Source organism: Pelmatolapia mariae, linkage group LG10_11 (genome assembly GCF_036321145.2).
Source record: "Pelmatolapia mariae isolate MD_Pm_ZW linkage group LG10_11, Pm_UMD_F_2, whole genome shotgun sequence".
NCBI classification, from domain to species: Eukaryota; Metazoa; Chordata; class Actinopteri; order Cichliformes; family Cichlidae; genus Pelmatolapia; species Pelmatolapia mariae.
This window is the reverse complement of record NC_086236.1, coordinates 4,113,441-4,129,884: the sequence shown is the minus strand read 5'-3', so window position 1 is coordinate 4,129,884 and position 16,444 is coordinate 4,113,441. Positions and strand designations below refer to the sequence as shown.

The window sequence follows — 16,444 nt, the reverse complement described above, 5'->3', positions numbered from 1 at the left end:
AGAGGACAGGAATACACTATCTGTTAGAATATTGGATCCTGTTGGAAGTTTAAAGTAAAGAGGTCGGTGTGTATCCCATGAAAGTAAAATAGGAAAAAATAAATGCAATTTTAGGAAATGCTGATGTGGTAAAGTAAGGAAATCTGTCAGCATGAATGTGTAAAATAACTCATTCATTGCCCAGACTGTCCTGTAATCAAACAGAGAGCTGTTAATTCATAAAAATGCTTTTTTTAATTGTTTATTTTGTTTTGTTGTTTGACTGTGTAAAATATATATGTATATATAATGTATATGTATGTGTGTCCAAAAAAACAAAACAAAACTTGTGCCCTCCTTAACATTTTCCAAAGCTCTTCCGTGGGCCTGATTGGAGTCACTGCCAGGCTGATTCTGGCCCCCGGGCCTTATGTTTGAGACCCCTCTCTTAAATGTCTTATTAGATATGGTGTTTTACTTTGTTTTAGAGATTACAGCCAGAATGGTAAAATATTCCAGTTTAATAGCAACTAATAACTGATAGTATAAAGCTGTACTGGGTATTCTATTGAGGATATTGCTGTAATAATTTTATGATTAAAAAAACCTGGTAGGCAGGTGCAGTGGTTAGCACTGTTGCCTCACAGCATGAAGGCCGTGAGTTTGATTCCAGCACCTGGGCGGGGCCTTTGTATGTGGAGTATGCATGTTCTCCCCGTGTTTGAGTGGGTTCTCTCCGGCTTCCTGCCACAGTCCATAGACATGCACCTAGTGGGGTTAGGTTAATTGGTTATTTTAAACTGCCCATAGGTGTGAATGTGAGTGTGAATGGTTGTTTGTGTTTATGAGTTAAGATAAGATAAGATAAGATGACCTTTATTAGTCCCACACGTGGGAAATTTGTTTTGTCACAGCAGGAAGTGGACAGTGCAAAAGTTATGAAGCAAAAATTAGAATACAATAAGAATAAATACTGTACACAACTGTACAGAATAGAATAAAATAAAATACTATATACAGTAGAATAAAATAGAATAAAATATACAATAGGATAAAAATAGAATACAAATGCTGTATACAACTGAGTAAAAGTACAACGATGCCAGAAAGGAGTATTGCACTTAGTGTTATTGCACATGTAGAGGGCGTCTGAGTTATGAGTCCAGTCCAGTTTGTTGTTCAGATGAACACCAAGGTACCTGTAGCTGTCCACAGCCTCAATGTCCATACCTTGGCTATTCAGTGGTTGCAGTGGAGGATGTTTGTGCCTGCGGAAGTCTACCACCAGCTCCTTGGTTTTACTAGTGTTGATCTGGAGGTAGTTCAGCTGGCACCAGTCCACAAAGTCTTGGGTCAGTTCTCTGTACTCCTTGTCGTCCCCATCAGTGATGAGGCCGACTATAGCAGAGTCATCAGAGAACTTCTGCAGGAAGCACTGGGTGGAGTTGTGGGAGAAGTCACTGTTAGCCCTGTGACAGGCTGGCAGTGTAATTTCAGGGTATGAAATTTTCTCCAGGTGATGACAGTCAAAGGAGCTTGCAAAGAAAAGCGTCTGGACTTCTTAAAGTTGCTTGAAGACGTTTCACCTCTCATCCGAGAAGCTTCTTCAGTTCTAAGGTCAAATGGCCGAGAGTCCCAGATTTAAACCCAGTGGGAGTATCCCCCCAAAGAGGGACAAAGGACCCCCTGGTGATCCTCTAATCACATGAGCCAAGGTGTGAAAGCGGGTGTGGGACCTAATCAGCCAGGGTTTCGGGTGAGCTCATTGTGAAACCTGGCCCCACCTTGTCATGTGAATTCCTGAGGTCAGATGGCCCAGGATGTGAGTGGGCGTTAAGGCGTCTGGTGAGGGAACTCAAAACTGGATTATAGATGGCAGACAGTTGGTGTCGTAAACCACCGCCTCTGTTCAAAGATGGTCGCTCACAGTGGACATAGATGGCCTCTTTCACTCCTCTTTCAAACCATCTGTCCTCTCTGTCCAAAATGTGAACATTGGCATCCTCGAAAGAGTGACCTTTATCCTTAAGATGCAGATGGACTGCTGAGTCTTGTCCCGTGGAGGTGGCTCTTCTATGTTGTGCCATGCGCTTGTGAAGTGGCTGTTTGGTCTCTCCAATGTAGAGGTCTGGGCATTCCTCGCTGCACTGTACAGCATACACCACGTTGTTAAGTCTGTGTTTTGGAGTTTTGTCTTTCGGGTGAACCAGTTTCTGTCTGAGTGTGTTGCTGGATCTGAAGTACACTGGGATGTCGTGCTTGGAGAAAACTCTCCTGAGTTTCTCTGATACACCGGCTACATAGGGGATGACAACGTTGTTGCGTCTGTCTTTCTTATCCTCCCTCGCTGGTGTCTGGTTCACCCGAAAGACAAAACTCCAAAACACAGACTTAACAACGTGGTGTATGCTGTACAGTGCAGCGAGGAATGCCCAGACCTCTACATTGGAGAGACCAAACAGCCACTTCATAAATGCATGGCACAACATAGAAGAGCCACCTCCACAGGACAAGACTCAGCAGTCCATCTGCATCTTAAGGATAAAGGTCACTCTTTCGAGGATGCCAATGTTCACATTTTGGACAGAGAGGACAGATGGTTTGAAAGAGGAGTGAAAGAGGCCATCTATGTCCACTGTGAGTGACCATCTTTGAACAGAGGCGGTGGTTTACGACACCAACTGTCTGCCATCTATAATCCAGTTTTGAGTTCCCTCACCAGACGCCTTAACGCCCACTCACATCCTGGGCCATCTGACCTCAGGAATTCACATGACAAGGTGGGGCCAGGTTTCACAATGAGCTCACCCGAAACCCTGGCTGATTAGGTCCCACACCCGCTTTCACACCTTGGCTCATGTGATTAGAGGATCACCAGGGGGTGCTTTGCCCCTCTTTGGGGGGATTCTCCCACTGGGTTTAAATCTGGGACTCTCGGCCATTTGACCTTAGAACTGAAGAAGCTTCTCGGATGAGAGGTGAAACGTCTTCAAGCAACTTAAAGAAGTCCAGACGCTTTTCTTTGCAAACTCCTTTGACTACGATGACCTGGATGACTGAGAGCCTTCACAGACCAGGTGATGACAGTTTTGCCGCTAAAGTGATACAGAACATTAATTTTCTTGTAAAATCCAAATAAATCTGAACTAAGCACAGCTATTTGTAATTATTCTGATCATTCAGCCTCATTCCTCTTCCGGCTTTAACTTTATTTTTGTTTGCATAACGTCTGACACCGCCGTCACAGCAGCAGCTCAGCATTGCTTTGTAATTTAAAGCGCGATAGCACAAACATGATAATAGCAAGTCAGAGGGAGAAGCTGGCTGAATAAAACTTTATTCAGACAAAGGATACAGTTTTTAATTTGAGTCCTCAGCAGATCAGCGCCACCCTTCATTAACCTGCCCCGACCTGTTCATTAATTCACATTTCTGCTCTAATTGGGTGGCGGTGTGTGTAATGGGTGCTGTATTCTTGTGCTCTCCGTGTAGAAGAGAAAAGGAGTGATTAACAAAAGTCACATTGGTAAGAGTGTCATGCATTCGCAGCTCAGTCTCTGTCAGCAGGGTGGCCCTGAGCCACATGTGGGGAATGAATAGTGTTTTCTCAAAAGATGAAAATCTAATTAAATTAAGGAGGAGGGTGTAGCCCTCGCACTGCATTACCAGAATGACAAGTAAGTGGCTACAGAAACTTGGAGTCTCTCGCCTTCTTTGACTGAGAGGCCAAATGTGGCTGATCGTGTTATAGTCTTTACTGAAGTGTCTGTCGTTCCTGGAAAAGTAAAGTTGCCATTAAAGATGTATTTTTTTTATGACAGTGGGAAGAAACTTTCCATCTTTAAAACTACAGTATAGTTATTGGCACCATAGCTTTTGTGACAATGGCACAATGGATGTAATCAATGTTCCCTCTAAGCTGCGATTGTGCGCAATTGCACACTGCTGGCACGGTCTCTGCACACAGAAAATCTGCGTTGCGCACAAAAAAAAAATCGTCGTGGCTGATGTGGAGTGAAGCCACGTTAATGACAACGTGTACAACCATTGGAGATGTGAGCAGGACAGACGGAACAACTGACGGGAAAAGTGTGGACTTTATAGCAGTTTTTAAATTGTGTTGATAGGCCACGTAAAACCAGAGTTATGATAAAAATATCTGCAATGTTTGGTTTTCTTCCTGAATACTATCGTTGTTTATATTTACTGCGGGAAGAAACGGTAAAAACTGCGTTTTATAAGGAAAACGCTCGAAAGCACTCTCCGCCTGTGAGCAAAAACAACCCCCTCCCCCCCTCCCCCAGCCTTTCCTATTGGTCGAAAGATGTACCATGTCGACCAATCAAAAAATGATATGGCAACATGGCATTTAGTTGTTTAGGGAGGGGGGAAGTTTTAGGAGTGACGACGGTGTTTTGAGATGTGAGAGATTTGCGACGTTTAGCGCAAATCTTGTGTAGTTAGTGTGTAGTGTAGTCATGGTTTTGTTGTGTGTGTCAGAACAATGAGGCGACTGCTGAATGTTACAGGTGTTACAGGAGTGATACATCTCCTGTTGTCAGGCCTGCAGGTGTCAGGCTGTTGATGTTCTTCTTTATCTCATAGTGGACAGAAATTATTTTTTGGAGTGGCACAAATAATTTGTGTGGCATCAAATTTTATGCAGAACAGCTGATTGTTCTGTAAATAGTTTGAAATGTTTATTTAAAAAAACACCTGGGGTCCGTTCTTCGTACCTCGCTTACTACATCCAAGATCAAATCATCGCGCTAACCTTGAGCTCGCTAATCCGGTTCTCCGAACACACCTGTTGTTGACGATTAGTATAGCTGGATGAAGTAATGTGAGATCACTGGGTGGCTTAAAAGGGGCTACGCATCGATAGTAGAAACATTGATCGGCAACCCTGTGATTGGTCGGCGAAGATGTCGAAGGAGCGCGCTCAGTATTTTACAGCAGCAGAGCAAGAACTCTTGATTGAGGGATTTCAGGAGTTTCGGAGTTTAATAAAATCCAAGGGAACACTGCAAAGGCTGCAAAAGCAAGGAGAGAGGGCTGGCAGAAAGTTGCTGACAAATTAAACTCGTAAGTAATTTATTATATTATATTACATTATATCATATTATATTATATTACATTATATCCTCTTTCACATTAGAGCCACAACAGGACCCACTAGAACATGGGAACAAGTAAAAGTGAAATATAAGAATATTCTACAGAATGGTAATATTTATCACTTATATTGCTTTTAGTCTCTTGAAAAGAGACCCTGAAATAATCTGTTTGTTTGTAAATAATACCCTCACGGGAAAATTGATATCTCTCTATGAGCACACTGTCGCGCTGAGCTAAAGGATCCTGTCTATCCCGCAATATACGCTGAATTCTGAAAACCCTTCTTATCAATCTTGCACCTTCCGTAATGGGTTGCTCGCGTCCAAACGGACAGGACATGGCTGCGACAGACTTCCCAAATCCACCTTCGCTTTTATAGCCGTGATCTCTCATCTTGATTACACGAAGTAATTTACTATTACTACCCTAACATATGAATTACATCTGAAATAATCAAATACATGAAATAGAATGATTAATAGTACATTTCCCTTTTTTTTAGGAAATGACCTGTATGTATCTGTATGACATCAATAAAAGAATCAAATACTGCATTATCTTTAGTTACATTGATAATATTTATTTATGGAGAAACAGGAGATAAATATCGCTGTTGCTTTCGTATAACTGAAGCGGACATACCTGAGTGGCTGCGAGCTAATCCTGTTTACATAAAGTAAGCCTGCTCCCAAGCAGGTTTACGCTTACGGATCTGTTGCTATGACAGCAAGTCCCGGATGAGCTTCGGAGAACCGAACGATCCAAGATCACGCGAAATCGTCAACAATCAAATCCAGCTAACTTACTTAGCGAGGTACGAAGAACGGACCTCTTGGCTGCATTTTTAGGTAAACAGCTGCAAAAAACTTTGTTGTTTGCATAACTCGGTTACTTTTTGGAAGAAGTAACTATATAATTCATTGCCCAACATTGGTCATTATATACTGTATTTTGCAGACAGAGAGTTACAGGACTCTCTCCCAGACCACAGACTCATAATACAAGTCAGAGCTGTATTAAAAAAATAAATAAATAAATAAAGTTGTGTTTTCAAAATTGGAGTTCAAGTTATTTTTACTTCCAATAGTGTTAACATACTACACAGGTCATGAATAAGATTTTTTTTTTTCATTTTCATTGTAAGTGGGCTAAAGCAGTTAATTAAAAGTAGTCTAACATAAATGTAAATGCTGTAATTTGAATAAACCATGTAACTTGGATGGATTCGATGCTGGCGTGACCACAGTGCACACGTCTGCTGTTGCTCACAGTGGTCCAAAGGACCGCTCAGGGAGTTTGTGTGTTCACTCAGACACATGAAAAATTAGAGGGAACATTGGATGTAATCATAGTTCAATCCACTACCACAGTGGATTTTAAAATGAAACTATCAAGATTAGACTCCCAGCGTTAATTCAAGAAGTTTAACAAAGTATCACATTTTTATATTTAGTCTGCCTTCATTTGTTGTTTGTTTGTGAGTCTCTCAGTTTTGTCTTCAGGGATTGAAGAATAGTCTCTGTTGGGTTGAGATCAGGTGACTGATTTGGCCATTGAAGAATATCCCATTATTTGCCCATTATCTACCTGTGTCCTCCCCCAGTGCTCTGTTCATGTCCCTGAGTTTGTGTTTGTGAATTTCCTGTTTTACTTTGAAGGTCTGTGTCTCTTGTGTCTAATTACGTTCAGCTGTGTTCCCCTCTGGTGTGTCATTCGCTCGTTACCTTGTGTGTATTTATAGTGTGTGTCTGCCTGTGTTGCTTGTCACTTCATCTGTGTAACCTGGTGTAATCTCTGCATCTCTCTGCCCAACATTCTCTGTGCCATTTCTGCTCTTCATCCCATGTTGGTATGGCTTCAGGTTTGTTCTTTAGTTTTTCCCAGTTTAGGTTATGTTTTAGTTCTGCTCTCACTTTTATTGTGTTCACCTTCTGCAATAAAGCTCACTCGCATCACATCCAGTGCCAGCATTTTGGGTCATTCCTCACAACACCAGACGACTGCTGCCGCAGGCTTGACAGTATCAGATTGTTGATTTGTCTGCTTCTAAAGTCTTGGTATCTAGATGTATTTTAATTTACTGCCTAATAATGAACTCCTTCACTTGCATCAACATCTCTTAGATGGACACGATGCAATACTTTTGCTAAATGCATTAAATGAACCAAACATGGCAGAAGTTGTTCTCTACTTTAATGCCTGCTTACCTGACACAAAGGGTTAAATCAATGTTTTGTTCCTTACTGGCTCTTGATATTAATAGTGTGGTGAGCTCCCACACATTGTCTACTTTTAGTAGTATGTTTTTTCCTTTAATTTGGCAAGGTTTTCTCAAAGCCCCAAGGAGAGCTTTGTAAAGGCCAAAGTGCTGTGAATATTCATGACCACACAGTTGCATTGGCTATCTTGAAATCTGAAGTTACTACAGAGTAGTAGGTAGGTGAGTTTTGAGCCTAGAAAAGGTTACTCTCTATTCTTAGAGTCTTAGTGCATGCTGTTCATGATAGCAGAGTGAGAAACTGACTCCAATAATTAGGTTCAAATGTAACACAAAAGCCCATCTGGAAGGCTATGCAACCTGCACCCTTGTATATACCTTCACTAAGCATAACTAGCAAAATCCTGTGCACATACATGTGAGGAATTACGCAGCAGCAGAGTGTGGTGTAAGTGCTGGTGGGCTCCTTTATTCCTTTAAAAACTGAGCCAGCTGAGCTTATGCGCTTTATGTGTGTCACTTTACGTTCTGTCACATATGCAAATATCCACACCGAGACTGTTGCAAACCATGTTCACACTCAATAAGTCTTAGTTTGAAAGCACTTTCATGACTTGCTGTTAAGTAAAAGCTGCTGATTCGTCCACATTTTTAAACCTCCATATGCTGCACATCTCCACTCCGCTGAGCTGCTAATTCCTTAAACAGTATTTTTATTCCCCGGTCTAAAAGGGAGCCATTAAAGGATCCAGTTCAGGTGTGTCACCACAGACACTGGATTTCGTGGCTGGAGAATGTTTTTATAGCTTTTCAACCTCACTGCATCATCATCATCGTACGACAGAGTCCCAACACTTAGTGCTGCTGGTACACTTTAATGCATGACTCGCCTCTGACTGCTCGAAACTCCATTTCTTTTTGTTTTTATTAAAAATATGAGAGACAAAGGCGACTCTACAAGTGAATGTAGAACGCTGTGTAAATGTTTTTATGCACTACATGATTAGATTTGTTTCTTGATGCAACACCATCAAGCATGACTCGTGGACCAAAATTAATTCATCAAGCTCCCGCAGAGCGCTGATGTCGACGTCAAGGAGTCAGACTGGGATCATGTTAAGAGACAGGAGGTGTTCAGAAAAGTAAAGCAACTTCTCCTCAAAAAAAATAGCTTTTTCTTCCCCTTTTCTCATCATTCTTAGATTTCTTTTAGGGGATAAAAGTGCTGCAAAGTACAGCAGTTCTGCAGAGAGTGAGATTACCCATAATTCATATTTTGTTCATTTCATGCACTATTTTTATTTTATATGTTTACATTAGTTAATATACGATGGTGTTTATTTAATGTAATCTTTACATCGCATTGGGGACTGGCTTCAGTGAAGCTAAAGCACAGTTTTATAGTGCAGGAAACCAAACAACTGCTGTAGCTAAACAGACCCCAGTAGCTAATGCATGCTAACCTAGCAAGACCGCTGCTGGTCCAGGAGGTCTGTTCATGTCAGAAGCTAGCTCATAATCCACTGAAGCTAAGTGCTTCCTTATAGCAAATCACTGGGATTGTTCACTGGGGTTCATCTGCCTTTAAAATATAAAAAGCTTTGAGATGCCTGTTGTGAACTTGCACTGTTGAACGGGAAGCATCTTTCATGGCATGGAATATCATGTGAAACCATAAAATGAATATTAATTAAATGACTTTGTTTCTGTTATTCGTATGCTCTTTCATGAAAGCAGTTCTTTCTCACTTCTTAGTCCGGTTCTACATCGGAGCATGTCTGGTATTCTTCTGCTCATGTTTCGGTAAAAACATCTTCCCATGAGACAAAGTCAACGGTCATTTATGTAAGCTGCATATTCTGACCCATGACTGTGACCTTTACATTGTTGGTGCTCTCTAACTGTCTTTACAATTATGATGAAAGTAAAGGAGGAAGTGAAGCGACCTTTATTCAGCCACAAAGTCCGTGAGATCATGAGTGAGGTTGGGGTGGATAGATGGGATAAGAAAAGATCAGGGTTTTGTTTCCAGTTAAAACAAACCATATTTATCATTAGCATACTATTATTGTATTTTAATGCAATTCTTGATATTTTCATGAATCTTAAGAAGGCTAACCTTATATGGATGAAAGTATCTGCTTTGTTTTACTAATTCAGACAGACCTAATTACAGACTTCCTGTGTTTTGGAAGAAAAACAACAAAATGTAAATATGTGATTCATTTCCCTCCACCATTTATGAAACCTGATTTGTTTGAGGCAAGCAATTAGTGACTACTCAGTTTTTCAATCTAAGCATTGGTGTTAATTTTTCTCTCTAATATTAAAAGATATTTCTGATTGGGTGATGGTGAGAGTTTTAATCAGATTTTCTGTGTTGTGTTTGCTTGATGCCACAATATCAGATGTCAAAACACCGCAATCCATCATAAACACTGATTCAGCTTTTGAAGAAAATCAGTGACTTGTGACCCTTTTTTCTCTTATCAACCCCACTGCAGTGTGCAAAAAAAAAAAAACCCTTCCGGCTCTGTTATTTTCAGATACACGATAACCTGACAGACAGGTGCAATCTATTATAAGGTTATTGGGGAAAAGTTTTTTCTTGCTACAAAGGAAAGTTTAACTGCTGACACTTTTAAAAACAGAGGAACAGAAACAGAGCCGGCGAAGTACTTATTAAAAAAGAAGCAAGGTTAAATTTGTTTACTAATGTTTTCGTCTATACGGAAGCATCAAGAGAAGCCACAGCAGGTGATGAATCGCTATATCACTTTTTTAATATTCTGTCGCCACCTGCTACGTTGCTAAAAGACGAAACCGCGGGGATTTAACATGAAATCGCCAAAGTTCACTTAAGCTGAAACGAGGGCTCGGAGAGTTGCAACGACCTCCAGAGTTCTGTGAAGCTTCATTTGTGAAGGATTTCTGAGGAATTCTGCTGATCCGGTCCCTCGGTTCTTCCCGGCTGTGCTTCTTCTCTCTGTACTGAAAGCGATGACTGTGGGAGATCTGTGCACTGATCCCACATCAGCACTCCCTAATTGGAGAAACTTGGGAAATAATAATATAGGTCTGGGAGGAGATGATCAGCTTAGAGGCAGCCCATCCTTCACCTGCTGACCGTATCTTTCTACCTCCTCATCCCAGGTGATTAGAGAAATCCCCCGGACCCTGTCAGAAACTCAGAATCAGCACACTTATACACTGAGGTAAGTGCGTGTTTCAATTTCTGTATGTGTGTTGTTTTATGTGTGTGTTTGTTCTTATCCTGCATGCTTGTGTGAGCGTATCTGTACGATGTCACAGCGGTGCTAGAAGAGAGACTTCTCTGCTAAACATGAAGTAGAATTTCCTTACATGCCAAAGCACTGCCAGCACTCTTATGTCTGGATCTTTCTTCTGAAATGGATGATGTGTATTTGGTGCTTGAACAGTGCTGAGTCCCGGGGGTTGTGTATGTGACAACAGTTGGTGTGTTCATGATAGCGATACTTGACTATGTCTGTAGTTCTAGTGATGGATACCACAGAGACTGTATATAAAGGATGGACATGCAGATGGTGACAAGCTGAGTATTTGAGTGCTTGATGTTTTAAAACTGGGAGTGATGATTGATGAGAGAGGGATGGATCCAATAGGATACCTGACTTTCTTATCTGTTTTATACTAAATGAGAACAAAATCTACAAAATGACGTCACACCATAAAGGAAAAGCTGGTTAGAAAAGTGATCCCTCGTCACCTCTACTTTCCAACGGCATGCTGCGTGGACGTCTGTTCCTGCACTTCCCGTTTTGTTTTTTTATTTAAATGTATTAAATGTGCATTTTACAGACTGTTGCCTTATATTTACATTTGCTTCTTTCTTTTTTTTCTTTTTTTTTGCAAAGATATTTTGTTTGTCAAGTCTTGTAAAGTCAAATTTATTATGTGGAATGTGGTCGAGCTGTAAGATAATTAGGACTGGAGGAAACACCCTGAGTGTAGTTTGATGTGCTTCAGTGAAAGTTGCACAGAGATGCTAACACACTCACACTTCCCACAGTGGGACCACACTTGGTTTCAGAACCTTTCAGAAAGATGGAACTTTAATCTGAGCAGTTAGAAGAAAAGTAAACGGATTGCATTTGCAGTGATTGAAAACTGGTGTCATTCTGGAAATTTAAAGGCTGTTACACACCCAACATGTTGCAAAAAAAACAACACAAAATTATCCAGAATTTACCAGATCTGAACTTGCTGTGTAATGTAAACACACACAGAGTGTGTTGCGTTTTTGTGAAAAAAATGAAGTCGACATGAAGCGACGATGAGCTGATCCTGATGTTCCTGAACAAGAAAAGGAAGAAACGGGAATCCTGAGTTTATCCAGTTCTCACGACAAAGTGCCAGCAGCATAGCTCGATCCTGGAGTTCAGTGCAGGTCAGTCATGACTACTTTTGTACATATTTGAGGATGTCAGAGTTTGAGCTCATGTGAGTGCAGTTGGGACCACGTCTGAGGAGGCAGACAAATACTTTCAGAGAGCCGTCTAGTTGGGTGTCTGAGCTCAAATAGGATTATTTCAGTATTTCTATCTCATTGAGAATTCAGTGCTGGTGCACAATTTGAGTTACGAGCACATGTGCTGCTAAATGCAGCGATCTGATTGGTCACATCTGTTTATTAGGATTTAAAAATCAAGCTTGGTTTGAAAAACTAAATGCTGCAAATTTGTCCAGTCAAATGGGTGTGAGTGGCTGCATTAAGAACCGTTGAGTCAGAAAAATGTTTTAATGCACAAAATATTTGGACATATTTTAAGTGTCTGGCGGAAGTCCATCATTGCTTTTGCTGTTTGAATCAATACACTGATCTCATCTTATTACCAAGATTGGGTAAGAAGTTGGGTTATTTTCTCAGACTCCTGCTGGTCATCATGAGGAATGCAGGTTAAAGACGCACGTTTTCTCCACAGACACTTTCAGTGTCACTTTAGTGTTTATTCCTGCTGTTTTAGTTTGACTCTGTAACTGAAATCATCTCAAATGTTTTCAGTCTGATGAAAAAGAAGTTTGTTAAAAATATTCGGTGAGTGAGTTTGATCAAAGCTGAATGCCTTGATAGTGACTGCACTCTGTAAATGTACTCCCCAGGTGGAGTTTATTTATTATGGCAGTCAGTGAAAAGTGCCTTATGTGCATCTAATAGCTCAACACAGATATCTTCCATATTTGCTGTTGCCGCTCTATAATCAGAGCTTTGCATGGCCATTATGAGTTATCTCTCCCAGAGATATCACCAGTCTGTGGCCTCTCACAGCTGCTAACAGGTTCAGTGCGCTGGTATAACATCATTTAGTGTCCACAGATCTTCCAGCTTTTCTTAAAGAGCATTGTTAGTAGTCCCGATGACCTCCCTAACATGAGCACATGACTTCTACAGGTCTGCCAGATCATTTGAGTTTCTTTCTGTTTGTCACTGATTAGAACGACGATAGCTGCTCACTGAACCTACTAGAATGTACAACAAGGTGTTATCAGGAGTCATAACAACTGATAAGGGCCATTCAGAGTGAATGAGTGTGAATACCCAGGATTAGATTATTAGAGATAAGTTTCCAAAATGTAGTATTGCAGTGTGCAGTAATGAAGTACAATACTAAAGCAAAGCACTCAATTTCTTTCCAGCACTGATGATTCAGTGTTTTTTAGCTAAGTGGAGCGGAAAAGCACAGGTGCCTCTCCTGAATTCTGGCCTACGCAGCATCTGCTTTGGGCTGCGATGAGCGCCAGACGCTGCTTACTGTTGATTCTGTTGTGCTGGTGTAAATGAATAGAAAAGCCAGAAGCAGTCGGCTATACTCTGGCACATATTGTCATATTGCCAGAACCGTTTGACTGATTTCACACGTGTTTCCTAAAGCGAGAAAACACAAAATGGTTTTATGAAATCAGACAGAAGCAAACAGAGAGGCTACCCGGGAACGACAACAAACTGACAGGCATGTCAACTGCACTGTGTGAGCTCTGAGGATTTAGAGCAGCATCTAAGTGTGATTCTGAGGGCACAGGTCAGGTTTGGGATCAGCACCGGGTTCCTGGTTCATCTGACGAATAGGTCTTATTTGTTTTCTGATATGAGGGGACACTGGAGAGCCAAAAGGTTCACTGTAATGTGGCTCAGATGGCAACTTGGCACCAAACATGAATGTTAAGCTGAGATTTATTGAATCAAGCAGCACGATTTTATGTCAAGATAAATCCAACAAAGCATCTGGGAGAAGAAGTTGACGTGAACGAAGAGGGGAAGAGGAGCCGTTACCACTGTCAAGAGCAATAAATGAACAGGCTCACTTTTATATTTTTATATAAATTAAATGTAGTATTATGGCTTAAATAATGAGATCCACAAAAACTACAGGAGGGTGTTTCGTTTTGTTTTTTACTTGACTATATATCTACACATTTTCCTTTATTTAGGGGTCTTGTCTAAACTTGTCTAACATGTAGGTACCAACCACAGTTACACTGAGTCAGTGAATTGGACCTCTTGGCCGTCTTTGTAGAGTCGGCACTTTTTTTAATACAGAGGACAGATGATACAGCCTGCTTTCCATGTAACTTTACATCAACCGTTCCAGAAAACTGTGTTATAGTTTTAGTCTTTAAATTCCAGTATTTTCTTTATATGTCACTTAACTGATAGCTGTGTCTATGCATTGCAGCAAGTCAACCGAGTGTGATAATGTTAGCTGATCATGGTCATGTTTGGATTTTTAAAGAAGAACACAACCAAATAAAAAAAAAATCTATAAATCTTAAAAAAAAAACCATAAACTAATAGGTGATGTCCTGTGGTTATGTCTATCTCTTATATACAGTCTGTGATATATAGCACATGCACACCTGGGTAAAACAGCTGTGGCTCAATATTTCTGCCGCCTCAATCGCTTCAGTGCCAAACAGGGAACAACAGTGTTGACCCTAGCTGTGTCCCAAAACCTAGGCCGCATTTGAAGGTCGATTACGTCACAGCCAGGCGGCCAAGGCTGTCCCAATTCGAGGACTGCTCCAAATGCGGCGGACAAATGCGTCCTTCGTTTCCCCAAATTTGAAGGGTGGGTCCGGTGTATCCTTCGTGGCCCACCATATCCCAGAATTCATAGTGCGGCGCAGCCAATTCTAGTTTCCAACAATGGCGGCAGCTACTAAGTTTTATTTTACTCTTATTACTCTTTCTGGGTCACAAAATAAACTTTTAAGATATTTTCAGGTGAGAAAGTAGCTGTGTAAACTTCAAATACAGTCTCGGTCGTTGTGTCCTTCACCTACCGCCTACTGGTGATGGCCAGAGGGGCCGATGGCGTGATATGGCAGCCTCGCTTCTGTCACTGTGGGCAGCTGTGGCTACAACTGTAGCTTGCCTCCACCAGTGTGTGTGAATGTGAGAGTGAATGAATAGTGGAATTGTAAAGCGCACTGAGGGTCTCGAAAAGCGCTATATAAATGCAATCCATCATTATTATTATTATTATTATTATTATTATTATTATTATTATTATTATTAAATATCTGCTCGGTTTATCAAAACATCGCATATTTGCAAAAGTGCTCCAATGTTTTCGAAGACGTCTGTAACCCACCAGCTCGATAGCTTACCAGGGGTTAGCTCACTAGAGCCGGCAAGAACAGTGAACTCCCGGCCATCGTTTTCTGCCCCCCCGCGGTCTTTCGCTACTCAGGTTAAACATGATATGTTTTTTGAGTGTTTTATTTGTTCCTGAGTAAATCGGTTTGGCTGAGATTAAAGTTATAGTTTTCACACAGTTGAATAAACGTCAAACAGAAAACTGATTAAACAGAAGTGTGAGATGGTCGAGAGTTTACACCAGTGTCCTGTTATATTTTAGATAGCAAGGAGCAGATAGCTGAGTTTATTAAACTCCACCGAGACAGCTGGTGATGGAAATCTGAAGGCTAGACTGTCCATTTCACAAGCCTCACACTTCCGGCCTTCTCGGTCTTCGAAGGACCCAGCCCACGTGGACCACGAAGGCTGTGTCCTCTGAAGGATATGGCCTAGGTTTTGGGACACAGCTACTGTCACAGTAAAGTTTCATTTCCTGTTTCCTGCTTCTTTATTCAAACTTTGATGTCAAAAGAATCTATTGGTAGTTAAAATAGATAGTTCACGAATACTCTTGGTGTCTATGACGACGCCATGGAAGCCATGTGTTACCGTTTATATTTGCTCCATGTGTGAGATGCACTGCGGATATGCAGGACACAGCAGCGACTGCCGTCCTTCGGTTTATTTTTCACAAAACTCGGAAATGCAAGTCTCCCCAAAGATGTAAATATTGACAAGACGTTAAGATTTAATATTCAGCCTGCATGTCTGTGCCTTTATGTTTGTGCGCGAGTGTGCACATGCCCTGGAGCACACATGTTTTTGTCTCAGTTTTGCTTTGTGACTGAGCACTTTTAATGTTTCCAGCAAGGATCTGCTCCATATTTCATCAGTTTACATGCACTGCAGAAGCATCCTGACAGTGAATATGCATTTTTTTCTAACACATTGGGATTACATGCCTGACTTTAAGTGGCTCTAATAATAAAAAAAAAGCCCACAAAGGGATGCAAAACTATTGCCTGTGGTAGTGTTTGGTGTTGGTGAAAGCATGCTAATGATTCAGCAGTGGGATGACGTAAAAAAGGGCTGGATGATGATCTGTGCAAAGAAAACTCCACAAAGTAAGACAACAGATCTGTCTGGGGAAGGTGAAGGAAACAGGAGAGCAGAGAGAACGGTTTGATGTGAAAAAGAAAAGAGGAAAAACAACATTTTTAGACGAGCCACTGGCTGACAGATTGCTTGTCTCTCTGAGGTCACTGATTACCAGATCTTGCATTAGGAAACACACTTTGAAGCACCAGTTGCAGCACCAAAGTGAAGCTGCCAACAATCTTCTGCATGAGTTACAGCCTGATGCCTCAAATGGATGATTTTTATCCCCTCACTACCCGAAGTAAACAAGCTTGGTGGATTGTTTTTTTTTTCTTTTGTGACAATCCTTCAGTTTCCAAAAGCTCTTGAAAGACCAGAATATGTTGCAGGGAGAGGTAAATCTTTAGGTCTGT

The 16,444-nt window shown here is 41.2% G+C and overlaps 1 protein-coding gene across 5 annotated transcripts in view; it reads left to right on the top strand.

Moving 5' to 3' along the window:
- Positions 1 to 16,444, top strand: part of sgcd (sarcoglycan, delta (dystrophin-associated glycoprotein)) — a 423,553-nt gene that overhangs the window by 153,885 nt on the left and 253,224 nt on the right. For 3 of the 5 annotated variants that reach the window (XM_063485453.1, XM_063485457.1, XM_063485455.1), the window contains exon 2: positions 10,469 to 10,530. The exons of the other annotated variants lie outside the window; for them this stretch is intronic. The gene's annotated coding sequence lies outside the window, so the exon portion shown is untranslated. The remainder of the gene's footprint in view (positions 1 to 10,468; positions 10,531 to 16,444) is intronic. 5 annotated transcript variants of the gene reach the window in all.